Below are 18,440 nucleotides of genomic sequence, written 5' to 3' on the forward strand. Positions count from 1 at the left end.
CGCTATTGGCGCCGTTTTCCCGGCGCCCCGCCCCTCCAGCCCGTTCATTGATCCTGTCCGCTCCCACTAGGGGGCGATGAGCGGCTCCGAGAGCTGCGCGTGCGCTTCGGAAGGATTGCGGTTAGGGCGGTGTTGGCTGTTGGGTTTGCGCATGCGTCAGACAGAGGACACTTAAGAGGAGCCAGCTGAGCGCATGCGCGCGAGGGGAGGTGTCAACACCGGCTGTAGAGGAAGGAAGGGGACGTCGCGCGTCGCGAGAATACGGGGCTGCTGCGCGTGCGCAGGTAGCGGCGCTGCGGTGGTTGCTAGGCGACGCTGCAGCGGGAACGGCGTGCGGGTGACGCGCGGGATTCCCTCTGTCTCCCCAGGCCCTGCCGTCTGCACGGTGCTGCTAAGGGCCTCAGCACGGCCGCGGTCCTCAGACCCGCTTGCCCCGGCCTCCTCCTGCCTTCCTCCCCGACTGGCTCTCTGTGCTCTGACACGCTTCTCTCAGGGGCAGCCTCTGGTTGTGCTGCGGGCTGAGCTCTGTCAGCGAGCTGCTGGCATAACCGCACCGTGGATTGTTTTCCTCCCCAGGCCTTGACAAGATTCCTCACAGAACAAATCCCGTAATTTAGCTCAGCCTGTGCTGAAGGCTCACGTGCCCCGACATTTTTCAGCAGGATTAGTTTTTAATCCTGTTTAGCCCCTTACAGGTGATTGTTTTAACAACTTGGGCAGCACGTAGGCTGACTTCTGTCAGTTCCTCAGTCAGAAATCAGTTTCTCCTTTGGGGCAGCGGTGTTAAGCATAAACACGAACACACGGCACGCAAAGCGTTCTCACTGTAGTGAGCCTTGATGCTAATCATCCTCACGCCACAATTCCAGGCTTCCCGTGGTTTGATCGACCGACCCTCTGGCAGCTCCTGAAGTATCGGAAGCAGCGGTGTCAGGGCTCAAAAGGTATCGTGATGCTGAGTTTGTTCTCCATCTCGTACTGCTCAATGCTGATTTGTACTGCTTAACAGCGACACGCTCGTGCTGTGAATGAAGATTGGACCTAAGTTCTGGTCTGGGGATGAATTTAAAGCCAAACAGCTGCAAACAAAAGCAGAGGTCTGCCTTGCTGTGAGAGGTGTCTCATCAGTGCCAGGGAGCTTGTTGTCCAGACAGACCGTTCCAGAGCATCCTAGGATGCTTTACACCAGTAACTCTGGCCTTTTTTTTGCACGCATGCATCATACGAACTTAATTAAGGTTATTTAAGATCTACATTTACCCAAAAGCTGACGTGGGCCTGCATAAGGTGATTTTTCACTAAGCATTATCAGTTATCTTTGATTGCTTATCAGTTTTCAGCAAAATCAGTATAAGTGTGCTATAAACTGATTTGTCTGCCAGTGTAGCATTAAACAACTGGTTTAATGAATTTCCGGTAAGCTAGCTGAAGTTTCTTCTGTAGATAAGGCTCTGTTTTCATTCTCCATCCTTTTCTGCCCAAGCTTGTGCTCCTTAGTTTATTGCTGGAGATAACATACCTAATGTTGAAACTGATTCGTAGTGAATGTTCGTCAGTTTATTTTAAATATGTTCCTGGTATAATTAGTCCCAGATAGAGTAACATTGGTTTAAGACTGCACTGTCTTTTGTGATGTTTTAACTGAAGGCAGCATTGAAGTTTTTCAACTTAACAAAACTTAATAGTTCTGCAATTCTTTTTGCTGGGCTTAAATAGTGTTTCTGTTTGCTAGAATTTTGTCTTCCACGCAAAATATACAAAACTAAGCAAGAAAAATGAGAGATGATGCTTTCTTTTCTCCTTTTTTTTTTTTTTTACACCTCCTTTTCCTGCGGTTTATTAGCTTTTAAAATAAGTCTTCTGGATAGAAACTCTTCTGGTGTTCTTGGCAGCACGTGTTGGTCCTCAGTTGTATTCCTCATGCTGTTAAATCATATCACTGTCTTCAGATTGTTGGTGCAGTGGGGATCTATAAACAGCGTACACTGTTTGAGTTTCTGCATCCTAAATCTGCGCTCTCTTTTGTCCTCAAGGCATGTGCTGTATTTGTGTTATTTTTCTGATTTATTAGCCTTGACACCTTTTCAAAGTTCCAGAGAAATTCACTCTAAATTTAATGCTGTTTTCCTGTCAATTTTTCACAGTCTTCAGATTTCCTTGTGGGATTTTTTTTATCGTCTCAGAATATTCTTGCTATTTTACATCTTCAGTTGCCACTACTTATGAGATAGTGAGGTGTTGGTGTCATTTTTTAATATTCTTTAATGAATCTCACATGTTTTATTTGTGTGTGTCTTTTGTGTAGAGCTGTAGGCCAAAAAGCTGCAGAAGTGGAAACAAATTAAGTGCAAAAGAAGTAATGAACTTCAGTTCAGGCATTCAGATATTTATTGAAATGCAATTTACAGATTTTGCATTCACTAAAACTAAGTAACATGCAAATTGGTGTAACTAAACAACGCAATTAATACTCAAACTGTTTTGATCTCTATCTTGTGGTGATTAAGTATTATTTTTCAAGGCAGCTAGTAGTGCTGAAGTGTACTCTGCCAGAATAATTTCTGTTGTTTTTTTTTTTAATTCTAATTTAAAATGAATTATTCTCTTTTAATAGCTGTCAGTGTTCTGTAACTATAGTTTGGATCAGCTTTTCTTCATTTCTACCTACAGAAATTGCTGAATTATTTTTGCTAAGTTTTTATACCCAATTTTCAATGATTTGTGGAGGTTTTTTTTATCTTCTCCGTGTATAATACAGTTTTTCCTTCTAAATGCACTTGCTTGCAATTTTTATACAGAAAATGTATCTCGAACAAAAGTAATTCTTGAAATGTTTACGACCTTGTAAAAAAAATTAACTGTATAATTGCTGGTTTAAATCCCAGAAACAATAGTAGAATTTGAGCACTTTTTGAAGCCTATCCCAGGAAAGAGATTGAGAGGACCAGAAGTCAGTTTTTAAGATGATAGGGAACCTGCAAGAGTTTAAAACAGGATAAAGTTGTAGATATAAGAAAGAACAATAAGAATCGTAGCTTAAAAAATGAAGGTAGGTAAGTGCATGAAGGGCTGATGTTTTTATACAGGACTTTTTTTATATTCCCCACTCTCATGGCCAGATCTCATTTTTTAGTGTTCATTTCTAAACTTCAGCTATGTGATCCTGCATGGGTGTTAGATGTTACGAAGAAACTGGTGTATCTAGACCTTCTGCTAATAACCCTGCTTTTTACTGTTATTATTATTAATTATTTTGCTGTAGTTCAGGAAACGTTTTCAAATAGAAGTTTTGCTTTCTGTCTCTGGAATCTGTTTCAGAGATATGGCTTCATTTCTATTTTTTTAATAGCTCAGGTAGTTTTTATGTAATTAGAGGCAATTGATTATTCATTAATTGAATTTAGAAAGCCCCTAGTATTTTAGTAGGTGGGTGGGATGCCATGTATCAATATACCTACTATGAAGAGCCACCTGATGCATAGCACACTTATAACAGCTATTAGTAATCTTCATGAACTACCAACAAATCAAATCTTAATTAAAAATGTGACCAGATTTTTTTTGTTACTCATTTCTATGTTAATGGTACAAACACCTGTTACTCATGTGGCAAAGATCAGTCCAACTGTGTAAGCCTCTTACGGTGGTCTCTGTGTAGGTGGATGTGATGCACTTGGTGTGATGCACACAGGCCTCTGGAGCTTGGAGTGCAGCTCAGGTGTGTTTGCTCTTGCAGGGTTTCTTCGCTGACTTGGGGCTGCATTAGTCCAGGGGCTTGGTAATAACTACTACTACAAGTCCAGGGGTTTGGATGTAGGTAAAGCTGAGAAACCACGTGAGATCTGTTGTCATCTGCTATCTGTGACCCATTTTCAGAGGATTTTCTGCTCTCACTTCTTCCAAGTACAGATTATAGAGCCCACGTGAAAGTGAAATAACAGCAGACACATAGAAAGACTTTGGTATCTTGGCTGTACATTTAGTAAAGTTGAATTTCTGAATTGTTTTGAACAGGAGAATTGCATTCTTGGTGTATGAGAGAGTCTTCCTACTTTCACTCCTTTAATAGAACTTGCTATTTCTCTTCATTAAACAGACTTTTACACCTGTACAGAGGTATGGGTTTTCTACTCATTGAAGTCAATGCATGGGAGAGGCTGTTTGTTGTCTAGCTTTGCAGCTTGAGTTAATTAGGTGGTACTTCCCATAGTAGAAGAGTTGAGGTGATAGAGGTTTACACAGACCTCTGGGAGGTGGTAAAGGGAAGGAGGGGAAAAGAATGGCCTTTGCGGTGCATTTCTTTGGTGTATTTAATTTTTTTGGAAATTGTTTTTGTGGTCAGTTTCCAAGGCATATCCATAGCACTGCTGTTTTTGAGAAATTCAAAAGAGGCTGGAAGAAACCAGCCTGTTTTCATAGTTCAGTAAACCCAATAGCTTAATGTGCTAGCTGAAAGCACGTGAGTAATTGAAGTATTTTTTTTAACAAACATCTCAAAACTATTGGTATTATACAATAGCTTCTTCATTCAATTGCTTCTTGTTTTATAAAATCTCGTGAAATGTTGATATGTTTTAAATGCAATGGGAAGAGATAGGTTAGTTTCCTATAGAAGAGTTTACTTAAAATATTTCAGGTTGTTTTACAATGTCAGTTTTTATTTGTTTCTGTATTTGCACAGGAGGAACTTGTCAATAGCTACCATTATGCGGATTGTATTTCTCTTAAGAATTGAATTATTATCTGCAATATCAATAAAAATACCCGAGGAGTGAAAACCATGGCTTACAATGTAGAGTTTTTAAAGTTATTTTTTCTAAAAATCAATTCCTTACAGAAGGGAAAGTCTGGGAAGACGTGGAGGAAATATTTCATGCAAAGTCACAGTAGCTGTACTTTCTGAAGCAGCATCCTGGGCCATTTTTGAGAGGAATTGAAAGGCTTGACATAGAGGAGAACCAAAGAGCGAGTCAGCGTGTGCCTGGTAGGAATAAGGGATCCGTGGCTCTGGAACAAATCAGGAGCATCCTGTGCTTGTAATCTGGATGCAAATGATGGAAAAGAAAGCAGCTGCATCACTGAGTGAAGGAAGTTTCCCTGTGAAGTAATCAAGCAAAGGGAATTGTGATTCTGGTTCAGTTTTTTTTTCCTGGTTTGTTTCTAGAATTATACAGCTGTGCTTCATTTTTTTTTCTTTAGGTTTAATTTGCAGTCTGCCTTTAGTTCCTTAGCAGCTGTTATGATGGTTCACTAGTATGGTTCACTAGCATACAGATGCTGAAGAAATTGGATCTTAATTGAAGGAAAGCCTTTTGAACATTTGGAGTTCTAGGGGAAAGATGCTACTCTTCCAGTCTATACTCTTAATATGGGCAAAACCATGTATATCCATTTCATCACAGGTAATCCCATTTATTTACAGTAATAGGCCAGATAATGATTTTCAAGTTGCATTCTGTCTCATTTGAAAGAAGATAAAGTATTGCTATGAAATGGCCTTTACCTTTCATAGCTGTCTGACATCCGGGGTCTACCCTCAGTGTATTAGTCAAGGGAACGAGAAATGCTCTACAGTTAAATTATGGGTTTGAATCTCCAGGAGGTGCTTGAATTCATGGTTGAAGACTGTAGAAATTAATTTTGCTGAAGCAAGAAACAACAGGACATTGAGCTACTATGCCAGCTTTAGATGTATGCTTCAAAAATTTTTTGCTGCTCAGCATTATTCAGTAATCTTTAACTCAAATTGCAGGAAATATTTGAAATTCCATTCTAACAATATCCAACAGAGAATATTAAAGAAGCATTAAATTTCAAATGCCTGAGGGAAAATGTTCTCTTGCAACACCGTGGGCATTTGGATCTCCGTAGTATATGCAGTATTATAGTCTAATATTATGCTTTACTTGCTCTAAAATGAAAGCCCAATTTTAATTCCATCTCCAAGAACTAGGCGTACTGCAGTGAAAAATAATTTATTTGAATGTTGTTTCTTTTTAAATACATTGCAACTAACCTTAAAGCTTCCTCACGTGAACCTGCCACTGTGGCTTTTTGTCATCTTTCATTAAAACTTCCAGTGCACTCTCAAAGACTTCATCCCAGAGCTGTCATTGCTAACTTACAAGTTGTCAGACCTCAAAGTTACCACAGAGGTTTGTGTTTTTTTTCATTGTATGCATTTTTTTTCTTCTCGTAAGACAAATATTTAGTATTTTGTATTGCTTTGGTAAATGTATAAAATTCCAAACCCAAGCATGAATATACTCCTTGGAGAGAGGTCATGTGCAAATACCAAACGTTGTTAACGATAGTATCTACACAAGTCTGGAAGAATTAATTTGACAAACTTGTTAGTGAACTTAATTTTTTTAAAAAGTTCTAATTTCACCTTTATTGTTGTGTTGTTTTTTTTTTTAAGTTTAGTTTTAGACCTTATTTGATAGCAAAGCTATTTCCAAAGCTTCCAAAGCAAGTCCTCAGCTCACAAGATTCTTCTGGAAAAAAAGGAGAGTAATTCCAAAATGGTTACAGAATCTCTAGCATGTATTCCTTATCTTGAGATTAAGTCTCTCTGTGTTTGGCAGAGCTGCAAAGTGCTACATTTCTGTTGGAAAGTCTGTTGGTGACTTTTTTTCTTCTTTCTGCTTTTACTGAGGTGGACATGAAGAGTGTCCAGCAACACTCACAGGTCAGTATTTTGATTGTTCAAATCTGTGTAGAGTTTCATGCTAAGCAGTTTTATAAACAGTGCTGCCTGTGAAATGGTAGCAGTGTGACTTGCCTAACAAACCAGATGGGAGAGGGGGAGCTGTTTTAAGGACTTAAGAACTGCAGAAAGAATTTGAAAGGACAGTGATCTCCACAGTGATCATCCACTTAAGATGCGTGATAAATGCAGTTTAGTGCATGCTTTTGTCCTTCATCATGTGGATATCAACTCTGAGTATACATTAGTATACTCAGTATAGTATATATTATATACATTAGGATATAATGTATACATTAGTCTCACTGTACAGTGTAGCTGTGTGAGATATGAATTAGTGAAACTTTGCTGTTAGGCTGACTGCAATACTAGGCTCATCTCTCGGTGAATTAACTTCACTTTTCTGTAATAAAAGCTACTGGAATACTGCAGCCTTGCTGCGAGATCCTCTGTCACTGCTGGGAGTACCAGTGGCACCTGCTGGCACTCTGTTCATGGGCTCTGTCCCTTTTTTGTGGGAGCTGAGGGCTGTGAAGGATGGTAGGCTGCCTTTTTCCATTGTAGCTGATGTCAGGTACTTCCAGCCATACTTCTGTGTGGGCAGAGTGAGACCCTATTTTGCAGATGCAGTTGCCATTGTATAAGGAATGAGGGAGGATTGCCTTTGAATTCACCTTTTAAAAGGCAAGGCCATCTATCTCGGGGCAATAAAGTCTTATTGCTATCTAGCTTTTCACCAAACTCTTAAGTGGTACAGTTTTTGAGAATATTCTGTTTTGGAGGAAAGCTAGATGGCTCTGTAAATGTCAGAACCATCTTTCCTGACAAATGGAAGGCTTGTGAAAGTCTTACTCTTTTAGTGTAATTTCTAAAGCATACGTGGCCTTCAAAATCAGTCATATTATATGGCTTTATCTCCAGTTTCATTGTCAAAAAAATGTTGCGTGGTTATTTCTTTGCTAATGGTTTTATTGAGTACATAAAGTGATTAAATAATCACATAAGCAGGGGCAAATGTAAAACATGATGTGTGAATGAAGCCATTTCAAATTTCTCACCTGAGCTGTGTGTTTCAGTGGACACCTATTTGTTCATTGTTTGCCTGAAGCAAGTGTGATGCAGTGAGCTGCAGGAAGGTGCCCACCTCCTTCTGCTTTTATGGTGTCACTTGTCCTCTGAAGCAGAATGGTGAACGGACAGTCCTCCTGTGCCTGAAAGAGTTGTATTCCTTTGTAAATAGAATTAATATATTCACAGTGAAGCAAAACTCTGCATGATAGAATGTCAGCAGATAAGCTTGGGACAGAATTTAGGTGAAAGCTCAGATTGTTCATTTCTGCTGTGTTGGCAGAGTTCCATACATGCTGGTAGCCTTGTTAACTTCATTAGTTTCAGGTGACTACAAAGATCTCTTCCTCTGGAATTCAGTGTAAGGTTGCTACTGGACAATTCATAGCACAGTGCCATTCATGAGGTAAAATACAAAAGTCAGGCTGTTAATGAATCAGTAGCCATTTAGTTGTAATAAATGCTTAGGCTGTAAGTGGAACTTATTTCTCACGGGGCTGTTTGATTTCAAAACAGCTTGATTGCTTGAGGTTTCATCAAAGGGAAATTAAACATTAAGATTGCAGTAAGATCCGTCTGATCTATCTTTTTTGGCATGTGTCAGTGATGTTTAACTGTCACTTCCCTCTTTTATTAGGGTGTTTTATTTGTTTATTCATTCTTTGTCCAGGTAGGCTTTTTTACGTAAGATAACAGAAATCCCCCACGTGGCTTTTTGGGTCTCTCTCTGCTTTGCAGGATGTCGAGGTGTATCCATGTTCAGTGCATGGGGAATGAACTGCCCCTATGGAGGTACTGCTGCTTGAGTTTCAGAAGATGGAATGCTGTGAATTTTAGAACTCTCCCATCGTGGATGAACAGCATGTAAATGTCTTTCTGTAACTGAGCCTATGTAAGCTGGTGATTCTGCATTTATTTCCAACTTCATTTTTAAGAAAGTCTCTTTACTGGGATTGAATTAAAGTTATTGTCATGAAATGAAATGCGCTACTTGGTGAATGGAACGAGGAAGCAGAAGAATTAAATTTCTGCATCTTTTTCTCATGTATATCACATTTAATCATTCATGGATTAGTATGAAGATTATGTAGCTGGCCTTCTTTTGAAGAAACAAATAGCGATAATGGTGAAAATACTGCTGCCTCTCTTAATACATGAAGGTATTTGAAAAAGAAGTATCACACTGAGGTGTGACAGCAGCCATAACTTTAATTTGAGCGAACCCAACTCAAAGGTTCTAGGAGAAAAGAATCTACATATAAAAGAGAGAACTCCTAATATTCAATCTGCCATAAAATACTTTTGTAAAATAAAGACTTCTAAAAAATAGAGAAATCACTTAACTCTGCTTCCCACAGTTGAAGCAATTTACTTGTTTTGTTGTGCACTGCCACTGCTGAGGAACATGACGCTTGCATGTATGAGTTAACTTAATCATTTCTTCTACAGCAAGAGAAATGGAAAGAAAACAAATGTTGCAGCTAAACAGATGGATCTGTCACTGCTCTGTTGGAGAGAAAATCATTGCAAATTGCATAGGATGAATGTGTTTGTAACAGTAACTAATTAATCTTCAAACTGCTTAAAAATGACAAATATGCTCTTTGTGATGGAAACCATTCTCCAAAATTTGTAAACGATAAAAATTTCTTGGGAATACGTGGGTGTACAGAGTTACAAACATAAGGACAAAGTCTTCGGCTAGGTGTAAGTGCCCAAGTTGACATAAAGCAGTCAAAATGTGTAACTGAGGTGTGGCAGTTTTACAGTTGTTTGATTTTCATGGCAACTAAGGGTAGTGAGTAGTTGCTGTCTTTTTGTGTTTGCTTGGTTGGTGTTCCTCATTCTTGTAAAAATGAATTTTCTTCTGAACAAGAAATCTGCCACTGTTTGGCCGGTGTTGCTAAGGCATCCTTGCATAGCTGACAGCAGAGTTATTGTCAAGTAATAGGTTGCTTGCACGGTACCATTGTTTCTATTATTTTGCCACTTATCTTTGTTGTAAATTGGAGTCAAATGAGAAATGAGTTGCTAGGGAGAGTGGATCGAGCTGTGAAATGATTGATAATTAAAGGATATGCACAATGCAAAGAACAAGCTTGAAAGCCATGAACACACCACTTGCAATTTTTAAAATTATCTGCTTGATTCCTTCCACTTGCATTTTTCTTTTGCGTGATAGTAAGGTAGGAAGTCAGCCTGCTTTGAAAGCTCAGATACTGTCTTCAGGGAAGGGAAGAGAAAAAGCATGTACCATTTTGATGGTTGTTGATAATTTGGGGCTGCCAAACCAATGCTATTCACACTGACATCCTGTCTTTTGAGACAATGAAGTAATATACTGGGGTAATTAAAGACAATTGCTTGTAATAGCAGAAAATTGCTGTAAATGTTTTGTTTTCTAGATAACAAAGCAGATTTATGATTTCTGTGACCACATCTGAAGTCTTACTGCTAGAATTCACAGAGAAACCATAAACAGTCATTACTTCATTATGCAGGGTTTAACGGTGTTTTATTTAGAAATCAGGCAGGACAGGTTTCATCCTTGTAGCACCAGATTAATGCGTATTAATCACAGGAGGATTTTCATTCTAATAAATGTGCCTTATTTTAAATGAGGTTATTTTTCAAGTGGACTGAAGGAATTAAGGGACAGAGATACAGTCTGCCCATCACTCGCTGGTTTTTGAAGCTCGTTCATGTTTTGTCACATCTGTTGATTGCAAATCATACGCGCATCTTAAGTGATAATGAAGACTTGGTGGTAGCTTCAGAAGTAGAGTTAAAATTAATCTTGGAGTGAAGGAAAAGCAGGCTTCCAAATGGTTCTGCCTTGCCTTGCTTTCGTCACATAACACAAAGCTTATTAGAAAACCTGCTCACCTGTGTGCTGTTTCCTCGTGTTCTGGGACATCTACAGCTGCCTGTTAATAACTGTTCCCTCCAAAACTGGGAAGGCCTTCACTCTCAGCTCTTTTAAAATCTGTTTTAAAATATGTATAGATCTTCCTTTCCATAATTTCTTTTGAAATCTAGATTGAGTGTGACAAGCCAAGAGGTGGACCGAATTTTAAGTAGCCTTGGAAGTTCTAACAAAATTTGCAGCTTTCTCTCTATTTAGATTGCTATTCTGTTAGGCTTCTCCTTCCTTATGATGACTGAAAGGATTCATTGGTGTAAACAGCAGATATTCTTACAAAGGACATTCATATTTATGCTTGTTGATCTTTGATGCTTTTATCAACGTAGAGATCTCACTTAGTGAAGTTAAATGCACAACAGATTGGTAATTAATAGGAATAAAACTGACATCGTTCATACTAATTGTACCATGGCTAGTTTCTTTGTTACGTCACTGATTTCTTTTTTCCCTTACACTGTTGGAAGCTTTGACTGTCTAATTTTGGGGTTTGTTCATAATGCAGCCTATTTTTAAAATATTCCTTTAAAAAAAACCCAAAATATTCCTTTAAAAAAAAACCCAAAATATTCCTTTAAAAAAAACCCAAAATATTCCTTTAAAAAAAACCCAAAATATTCCTTTAAAAAAAACCCAAAATATTCCTTTAAAAAAAAACCCAAAATATTCCTTTAAAAAACGTAAATATTTTAGGTGACATCACAAATCTGTTTAAATTTAATTGCAGCTTTTTATTTAAACCATTTTAACCATCTCCAGTTTTGCCTCTTAGCAAGGTCCTTTTTCATCTGAAGAAACTAAAAGCGAAAGACAAGTAAATGGCTCAAGATTAGATGAGTAATTATGTTAATAAACGTGAAATAGTACCTGAAGAATCTGAAATGAATGATATGGGAGTATTGAGATTGTTTTCAAGATGCTGAAGTTTGAGATTGGCTTAAGGCGTGCAGCGTGGTTTGTGAGACGTGTGAGTGCTGCTCTCTGACTTACGCTGTAGCTGATCATGTTTTTAGGGTCTGAATTTGTTCACCATTTCCCACATCCACCTGATGTGTGCGTGTGTATACATGCCATTCGTAGCCTTTTGATCTCGGGGGATACTGCAGATCTCTGTCCTCATAAAGGAGCTGTGTTTGAAGTGTTAAGCGGTTTTCATTCCTGAGCTTCTGCTCCTGGTGAGGAAGCTGCTTCTCTGACCTCAGCCCTCAAGTTTCCCACTGAGCTTTTGATGCAGGTTTTTCAGGGGGTTAGCAGAAGTTGCCATTCACGGAGCTGAGTGCTTGAATCTGGGTCTTGATAGTAAGTGACAGTGCAACGAGTGTGGCCATCGCTCAGCTTGTGCTTCTTTTGAGGTTGTATGAGCACATATAGGGCCCACTTGTGAAAGGCACATGGACCAAGTAGCTGTTCTTTCAGAAGTTTCTTACTGGGGGACAACATAAATGCAAAAAACACTGGGAATGCTTATCATGGATGTCTAGTGCATTAACATCAACATTCACTAGAGGGCCCAACTAGCATATAACCGTTTTCAAAGGAGAAAAATAGTAAGCTGAAGGAACTTCTAAGCAATTGCAAAAAAATTAGGAGATGGAAGAGCTGACAGAAGCAAACAGGCTCAAAGCAGGGCGGAATGTGGGTAAAGGTGATGGAGTGACAATGCATTCAACCTGAAAATGTAATCAGACAAGCATGTTCTCCTGCTGGATAAGGGATTTAGCAACTTTGAACTTGAAATCATGTGATTTCTTCTCCTCCTGGCTAGATTAATAAGGGGAGTGATGTTTTTAATACTGATGTTTTAAGCATATATCATGCTTAACAAACCATTGCATGCTGTGTCAAGTTCTTTTTCACTATCAGCTCTGACTAAAAACCATTGCTATCTGTAGTTTAGCCTGCAGGTGACAAGAGATTTGAATCACTATAATTAGGCACTCATCATACTCCAAAAAGATACAACTATCTTGATGAATCATTACATAAAGCAAAAAAAATGGATTTTTGTTTGTTTTTGCTTTGTTTTAACTCCAGCTGGTGCTGGGGAATGTGAAAGCAGAAATGAGCTCGACAAGAACTGAAGCAGTTTCCTCAACGTGACAGCTGTTGTCCATTTCTCCAGAAGAAGTTAAGAGATTGAACTGCTTCAAATCCTGCTGGACACCTTGGGCCTTGCCTGGGTTTTACCTGTTCCACATTTTCATGTGTCCCACTTCTCTCTGACTTTGAGAAACACATTAGAGTTCACTATCCACATTTGAAGAAGAGCTATGAAATGAGTTATTGTTTGCCTTTTAGAATGGTAACTCCAGAGCACACTTTTGTATGAAGAGCAAGTGATGAAAAAGTGGTCTGCCCAGCAAAATCGGGATTGTGGTTGGAGATGCCAGAAATTGGGTATAAGGAACTTTATCCCTCTGGGGAAAGGCATATCCATGCACCCCAGAATGTTTTTTCATGCCCGCTATTACAGCTCCATTGTATTACTAATTAGGTTTTGTTCTCATTTTCTCCTATATTTTGAAAAAGTGCAGAAAACATTCCTGAAATCCATTTGGCTGTCACCAGGTAGAGGTGCATTGCAATTTTTACCTTTTATTTCAGGAAGAATGAGTTATTCTTCATTCTTTCTCACTGAAGATACATTACTTTATCTTATCACTCATCCATGCATCTTTCCTCAGCTTGGCTAACATTCCTTTTGATTATTAAGACATTAAATTGTTCAAAACTGAATCAGTGACTGGCATTTATTGCCCACTTGTATGTTTGCTGTGGCAGTGGATTCTTCATAACCACAAAATGTTTGAATTCAGGGTCCTAAAGACAATTTATCAATACTCTAGTTTTCAAAAGAGAGATGGAAATATGGATTTGCATGTTTATCTTAAGCAGTGGCAGTTGAAATGTAATAATTCTTTTTGAAAAGGGGCAGTGAGTGACTCACCCTACAGCGATCGTTGAGTTTTGAAGGATGAATGGTTTTTAAGAATGTTGTATAATTTTATATTTAAGAAAATAGTTAACATCGATGCCATTTTTCTTGTTAACCTTAATGCTTAACAGATTTGAAGTGTACTGAAAAATAGATTTCAAACTATGAAATTTACCTTTGTAAAAGGAGCAAATAGTTCTGTTGATCATGGCAACTACTGAGATTAGGTTTTACATCAGTTTATCTGCAGTGCTAATGCATTAGAACGAGCTTGGGTGTTGTAACACTGGTTATTTAACACAAAGTGTTTTCCTACCTTGAAATTATGAATGGGAGGTAGACTTAACGCTTAGCTCAGAGTAGCAGCTGTAATTTCCAGGTAGACAATGGATGTAGTTATATTCAAAACAGAGGTGTTTTCTTTTTTGATTACTTGGCTCAGCAAAAGCTGCTGAGTAAGGGACAGCATTTTTCTTTGGTTACCTAAGGGACAACTGATCATGCAGTCTGCTTTTCTGTTTCCTTCCATATTTTTGGAGCTTGGTGGCCAGTTCCAATAACAGGTAAGGTAGAGATCTCCAAAGCTCCAAATGTGTTCACTGTGTGAAAATTTAAGACATCTAAAGTAGAGTTCTCTCCTCCATTCTCCTCAATAAAAGGCTGCAACCTGGACTTAAGGATTTTCTTCTGTTTTGCCTACAAGATCAATAATTCAATATATACTTACTGATTGCTGAGAAACTCTGCAGTTCCAGATCAGCCATAGTATGCTGTGCTTGGCTGACATGAGAGTTGCATAAAGTGATAGAGGAGAGAATGGAAAAAGAAATTAAAGGGCATGGATAGGAATCCATGAACAAGCTGAATTGAATGTGTAAAGTATTTGGGAAATGCAAGGAGCCTAATGTGGAGGTTTGGGAATATGAAGATGGCACAATAATGACAGGCTTATAGATGATGAATGTGTAGAAAATCAAACAAGTTGCACTGTTTTTAGTTAGTATTGTTTTTAGATTGCAGCCGGTATCTATTGAGGCATCCAAGCACATTGAAAATAAAATTTGAAGCACTGTGTAGTTCATATTGCTATTTTTTTCTTTTTGGTTTGATCGCTTACTTACTCATCACAGGCAATGCTTCTGTGTTTTCTGCTGACAGAAAAATGCTTCCCTGTTCTTACATGTTTATATATTGCTTCATTTAAGGGAAAATGTTGGTGTTGCCTTTAGCACAAATGATGTATGCATTTGCATTTCTGGAACACTTTCAGAGTTTCCCATTTACTTTTATCTTCTCCACAGAATGAGAATCTGTTTTCTAGTTTATCTTTTCTGAAGATCATGATAGATTGTTGATTAAATACTGTAATAAATTAACTTGTCGACTTTTGCCACGTTTCATGTTTGTTATGTCTGCATAACGATGAAGGTTTATAGAAGATGTTAGAAATTAATTCAGGTTGTACATGGTAGAGAACAAAAGGCTTGTGTTTTTTTTTTCTTTTTAACTCTTATTTCTAAAAGAAATTGCGCGTCTTGTTCTAAAACCAGCTTGGTACTGTAATTGTTCAGGGCTTTTTTTCCAGCGATTTACCAGGCACCTGACAGTGTGATAGTGAAAGTAATTCCCATAAAGCTGAAAGCTGTACTTGTCTTTACTTGCTAAAAACGAGGGCGGAAAAAAAAAGGAGAAAATTTTAAAATCTGGAATTTCAGTTAAAATTACAGGGTTTTCTGGTGTTTTGCTCTTCAGTTTGCTTTAAAAAAAAAATCACTTTCAAAATGCCGTCTTGCAAAGTAAACTGAAAACTTCTCTGTAGTCCTGATCTAATTCTAGATTAATTTGTTATTTGAATTTACTGAATTGGTAAATTAGATAGTTCTGTTGAAAAAAACTGTGAGTTACTCCTCTCCTACGTGTCAGCAGCCTCTTTTGTTTTCTGGCTGCAATAAATAGGAACACTTTGGTTCTTATCTTATTCATCTACTTTGTTATTCTAACCAGAACTAACGTTTTGGACAGGGCAGTGTTTTGAGCTGCAAATATTAGCCTGGCTAAAGATTTTATGTAAGAGACAATCTTGATGATATGCTTAACTCACTCTGTTCTCGTGAGCTTAAAATGGAGGAGCGAGAAAGTAATGGAGAAAGGCCAAGTGTTTGCACAAGAAGAAAATACCTGTTTTTCATTTTTTTTTTTGTGGCATTCTTCAGCATTATCCAGTGTTGACCCGCTCAAAAGCTCTGCTGCTTCTATTTGTTTTGAACTGACAGGGAGAAACTTTCCTGTTCTTTGGACTTGCCAGAAAAAAACTGTGATCGTGGCAAATGTGTTTTGGTGGCTATTGAAGTGGTTTAGGATAAACTTAGGATCACAGAGCCTATCGTACCTCCAAGGGATAAATCTGTCACCACCTTCACATTTGTGTTGGGCTATGTATAATGCATAGTCTTCAAAACAGTTGCTTACAGGTCTGCGCAATCAAGAGCAGATCACTCCTCTATAAAAACATGTAAGCGTCGTCTTTGTTTTTGCCAGTGAGGTGGTTACGTTATTCAGTTATCAAGTCTGTTGCTTCTGTAGGCTGCTGGGTGATGCAATGATCAGGGCTACTCAGGCTGCAGCAGAGTGCCATCTTCGGGATCTTTCAGGCTTCTTTCTTGATGCCTTATGTAAAGGGAATTGATCTTGAACTTTGTACAAAGCAGTCTTTTCCAGTCGTTGGATTGATACTTTGTGATACAGAGTACTGGGGGGAAAAAAAAAAAAAGAGTATTTAAGTGTTGATTAAGGCAGCTGCATTAAATAGCATCTGCTTAATATCTTAAATAAGACCGAATTCTCAAAAAGCACATTTGGTGGCTTCCTCAGATTTGTAGAGATACCTTATGATAAATGCAGTGGCCTCTCAGAAGAGGAAGGCTGGCGTTTGGAGCTGGAGAGTGGGAGGAGTTGTTGCTCAGCTGAACTTGAGCTGGCAAACCAGAGTGCCTTTTGTTGGCTGTGCTGATGCACTGATCGTGTTGGCAGAGCCTGCTGCCCGTGGAGCCAGGTGCCTGGTGTTCTTCCTACATTTGCAGTTTAGAAGCACTGTGGGTTTAGGAAGAATATTTCAGCAATTGTAATGTTTGGCACAATAGGGTTTTAATTTTAACTAATAAAACTTTTAATTTTAGAGGTCCTCAGGCATCATGACAACAGTAGGGAAAACAAATGGCAATGCAAAAACAAACTGCCTAAGTCTTCCTCTAAGAAAAACTAGGTTACTTATCTTACTAATCATAAGAAATGAATATCAAGCGTTTCCACATATTTTTTTTGGAGTGAACTGGATTTCATGAGAAGAAAACTAGGCAAATTTTGTTTCTCCTAAGCAATAAACCAACTCCAGGCAAGCCACCTGTTCCTTCTTTTGTGGATTCTTGGTCTGAGAGCTCAGAAAAAAATATCCAAGGAATTGTTTGTTCCTAATCACTTGTGATCCTTTGAACCCCTGAAAACAGCAGGCTGTAATTTATTTTCCCCCTCATCAGTTTGTTATATGTGCAATTTGATTTATGCACTTTCAGAATTTAATAGATTCAAAGAGAACTTTTTCTTCTTGGTTTCTGCTAATTGGTAACAAGCTGAAATTCTACCAAAAATCAGACAACGTGTTTGTATGACATGTGTGACTTAGTAAAAATTTTATGTGAGGAAAGGTAATGTGCCTTCTCCTTCTATTCTGTCTGCCCCACTCTGGCTTCCCCCTTGCCAAACGTTACCTTCCCCTTCGCCTTGGGCATTTTCCACATTCCTTTACCATATAAAGTTGATTATATGCCTCTGAACGTGATTTAAAGGATAGGTCAGGCCTAAGGAAGGAGGAGGATCACTGCTCCCTGGGAATGAGTTTGGAAGTTTGCCTATTTTCAAGGTAATTTCTATGTCTTTTAAAAGCAGCAAGTCATTTTTTCTTTGTGTAGTTTTTTTCCAGTTATCCTGAAGCATTCACCTCTTAAGTCTCATGATTGCCTATGTCCTCTGAAATTTAAAGACCACTTCCAATTGCACTTTCTCTCCCAACAGTGTTTCTTTCCATGTGACTTCTTATTTTGTATTTTTTTTCTTGAATTCAGACACTTTTTCAAAAATAAGTACTCTTTTGTTTACTTTTTGGACTGGATATGCTATAAACTATCATAAGACCACACCTGAGTTCAGTGCTGAAGTGTTCATGAGGTGGGCTGAGAATTCAGCCTGTCTCTTTTGGAAGTGTGACGTTCAAGATGAGTGCAACAAAGAGTTGGAGAAGCACAGTGTTGAGAAATGGAAAATTTACACAGGTTGTTTTACCATAAAGTAGCGTCTGGCTCTTCTGTTTGTTTCAGGTCTAAATATTTAATTAAACATGAACAAAATTGGTTTTGCACTGTTGCTGTCAGTCTGTTAGTAGTTGTCTTTAATGTAAGGGATATCTTACCAGAGACTGAAGAACACGGTGTGTATAGGAGTTTATGGCACTCCACTTACTGCCTGCAAGCTGCTTTTAAGGTGAGATGAGTCTGGAATCAATACAGAGACTCCAAAAGAGCAGGGGAGATGTACTGTTGTTAAAGGATGATGTTTCAAAATAGTTTAATTATTACTTTTCTTCTTCTGATGCCAAAGACCTGCTTCATCAAAGGCTGAAAGAATGCTTTCATACTAGTTTGTGTTTCAAGTGATAGTGGTCATTGTTGATATTTTACCAGTTGCATGGCCCAAATTAGAATTACAACAAGCAACATCTTTTCAGACTATGCTGCCAACATAGGACCTTTTTT

The 18,440-nt window shown here is 38.4% G+C and overlaps 1 protein-coding gene across 5 annotated transcripts in view; it reads left to right on the plus strand.

The window, feature by feature from the left end:
• Positions 1 to 18,440, plus strand: part of WDPCP (WD repeat containing planar cell polarity effector) — a 142,703-nt gene that overhangs the window by 2,716 nt on the left and 121,547 nt on the right. Inside the window, exons 1-2 of one of the 5 annotated variants that reach the window (XM_019612553.2) lie at positions 57 to 284; positions 870 to 944. The exons of 2 other annotated variants lie outside the window; for them this stretch is intronic. The gene's annotated coding sequence lies outside the window, so the exon portion shown is untranslated. 2 more of the 5 variants (XM_019612554.2, XM_031552303.1) reach the window with 2 other exon arrangements.

Source organism: Meleagris gallopavo, chromosome 2 (assembly GCF_000146605.3).
Source record: "Meleagris gallopavo isolate NT-WF06-2002-E0010 breed Aviagen turkey brand Nicholas breeding stock chromosome 2, Turkey_5.1, whole genome shotgun sequence".
NCBI classification, from domain to species: Eukaryota; Metazoa; Chordata; class Aves; order Galliformes; family Phasianidae; genus Meleagris; species Meleagris gallopavo.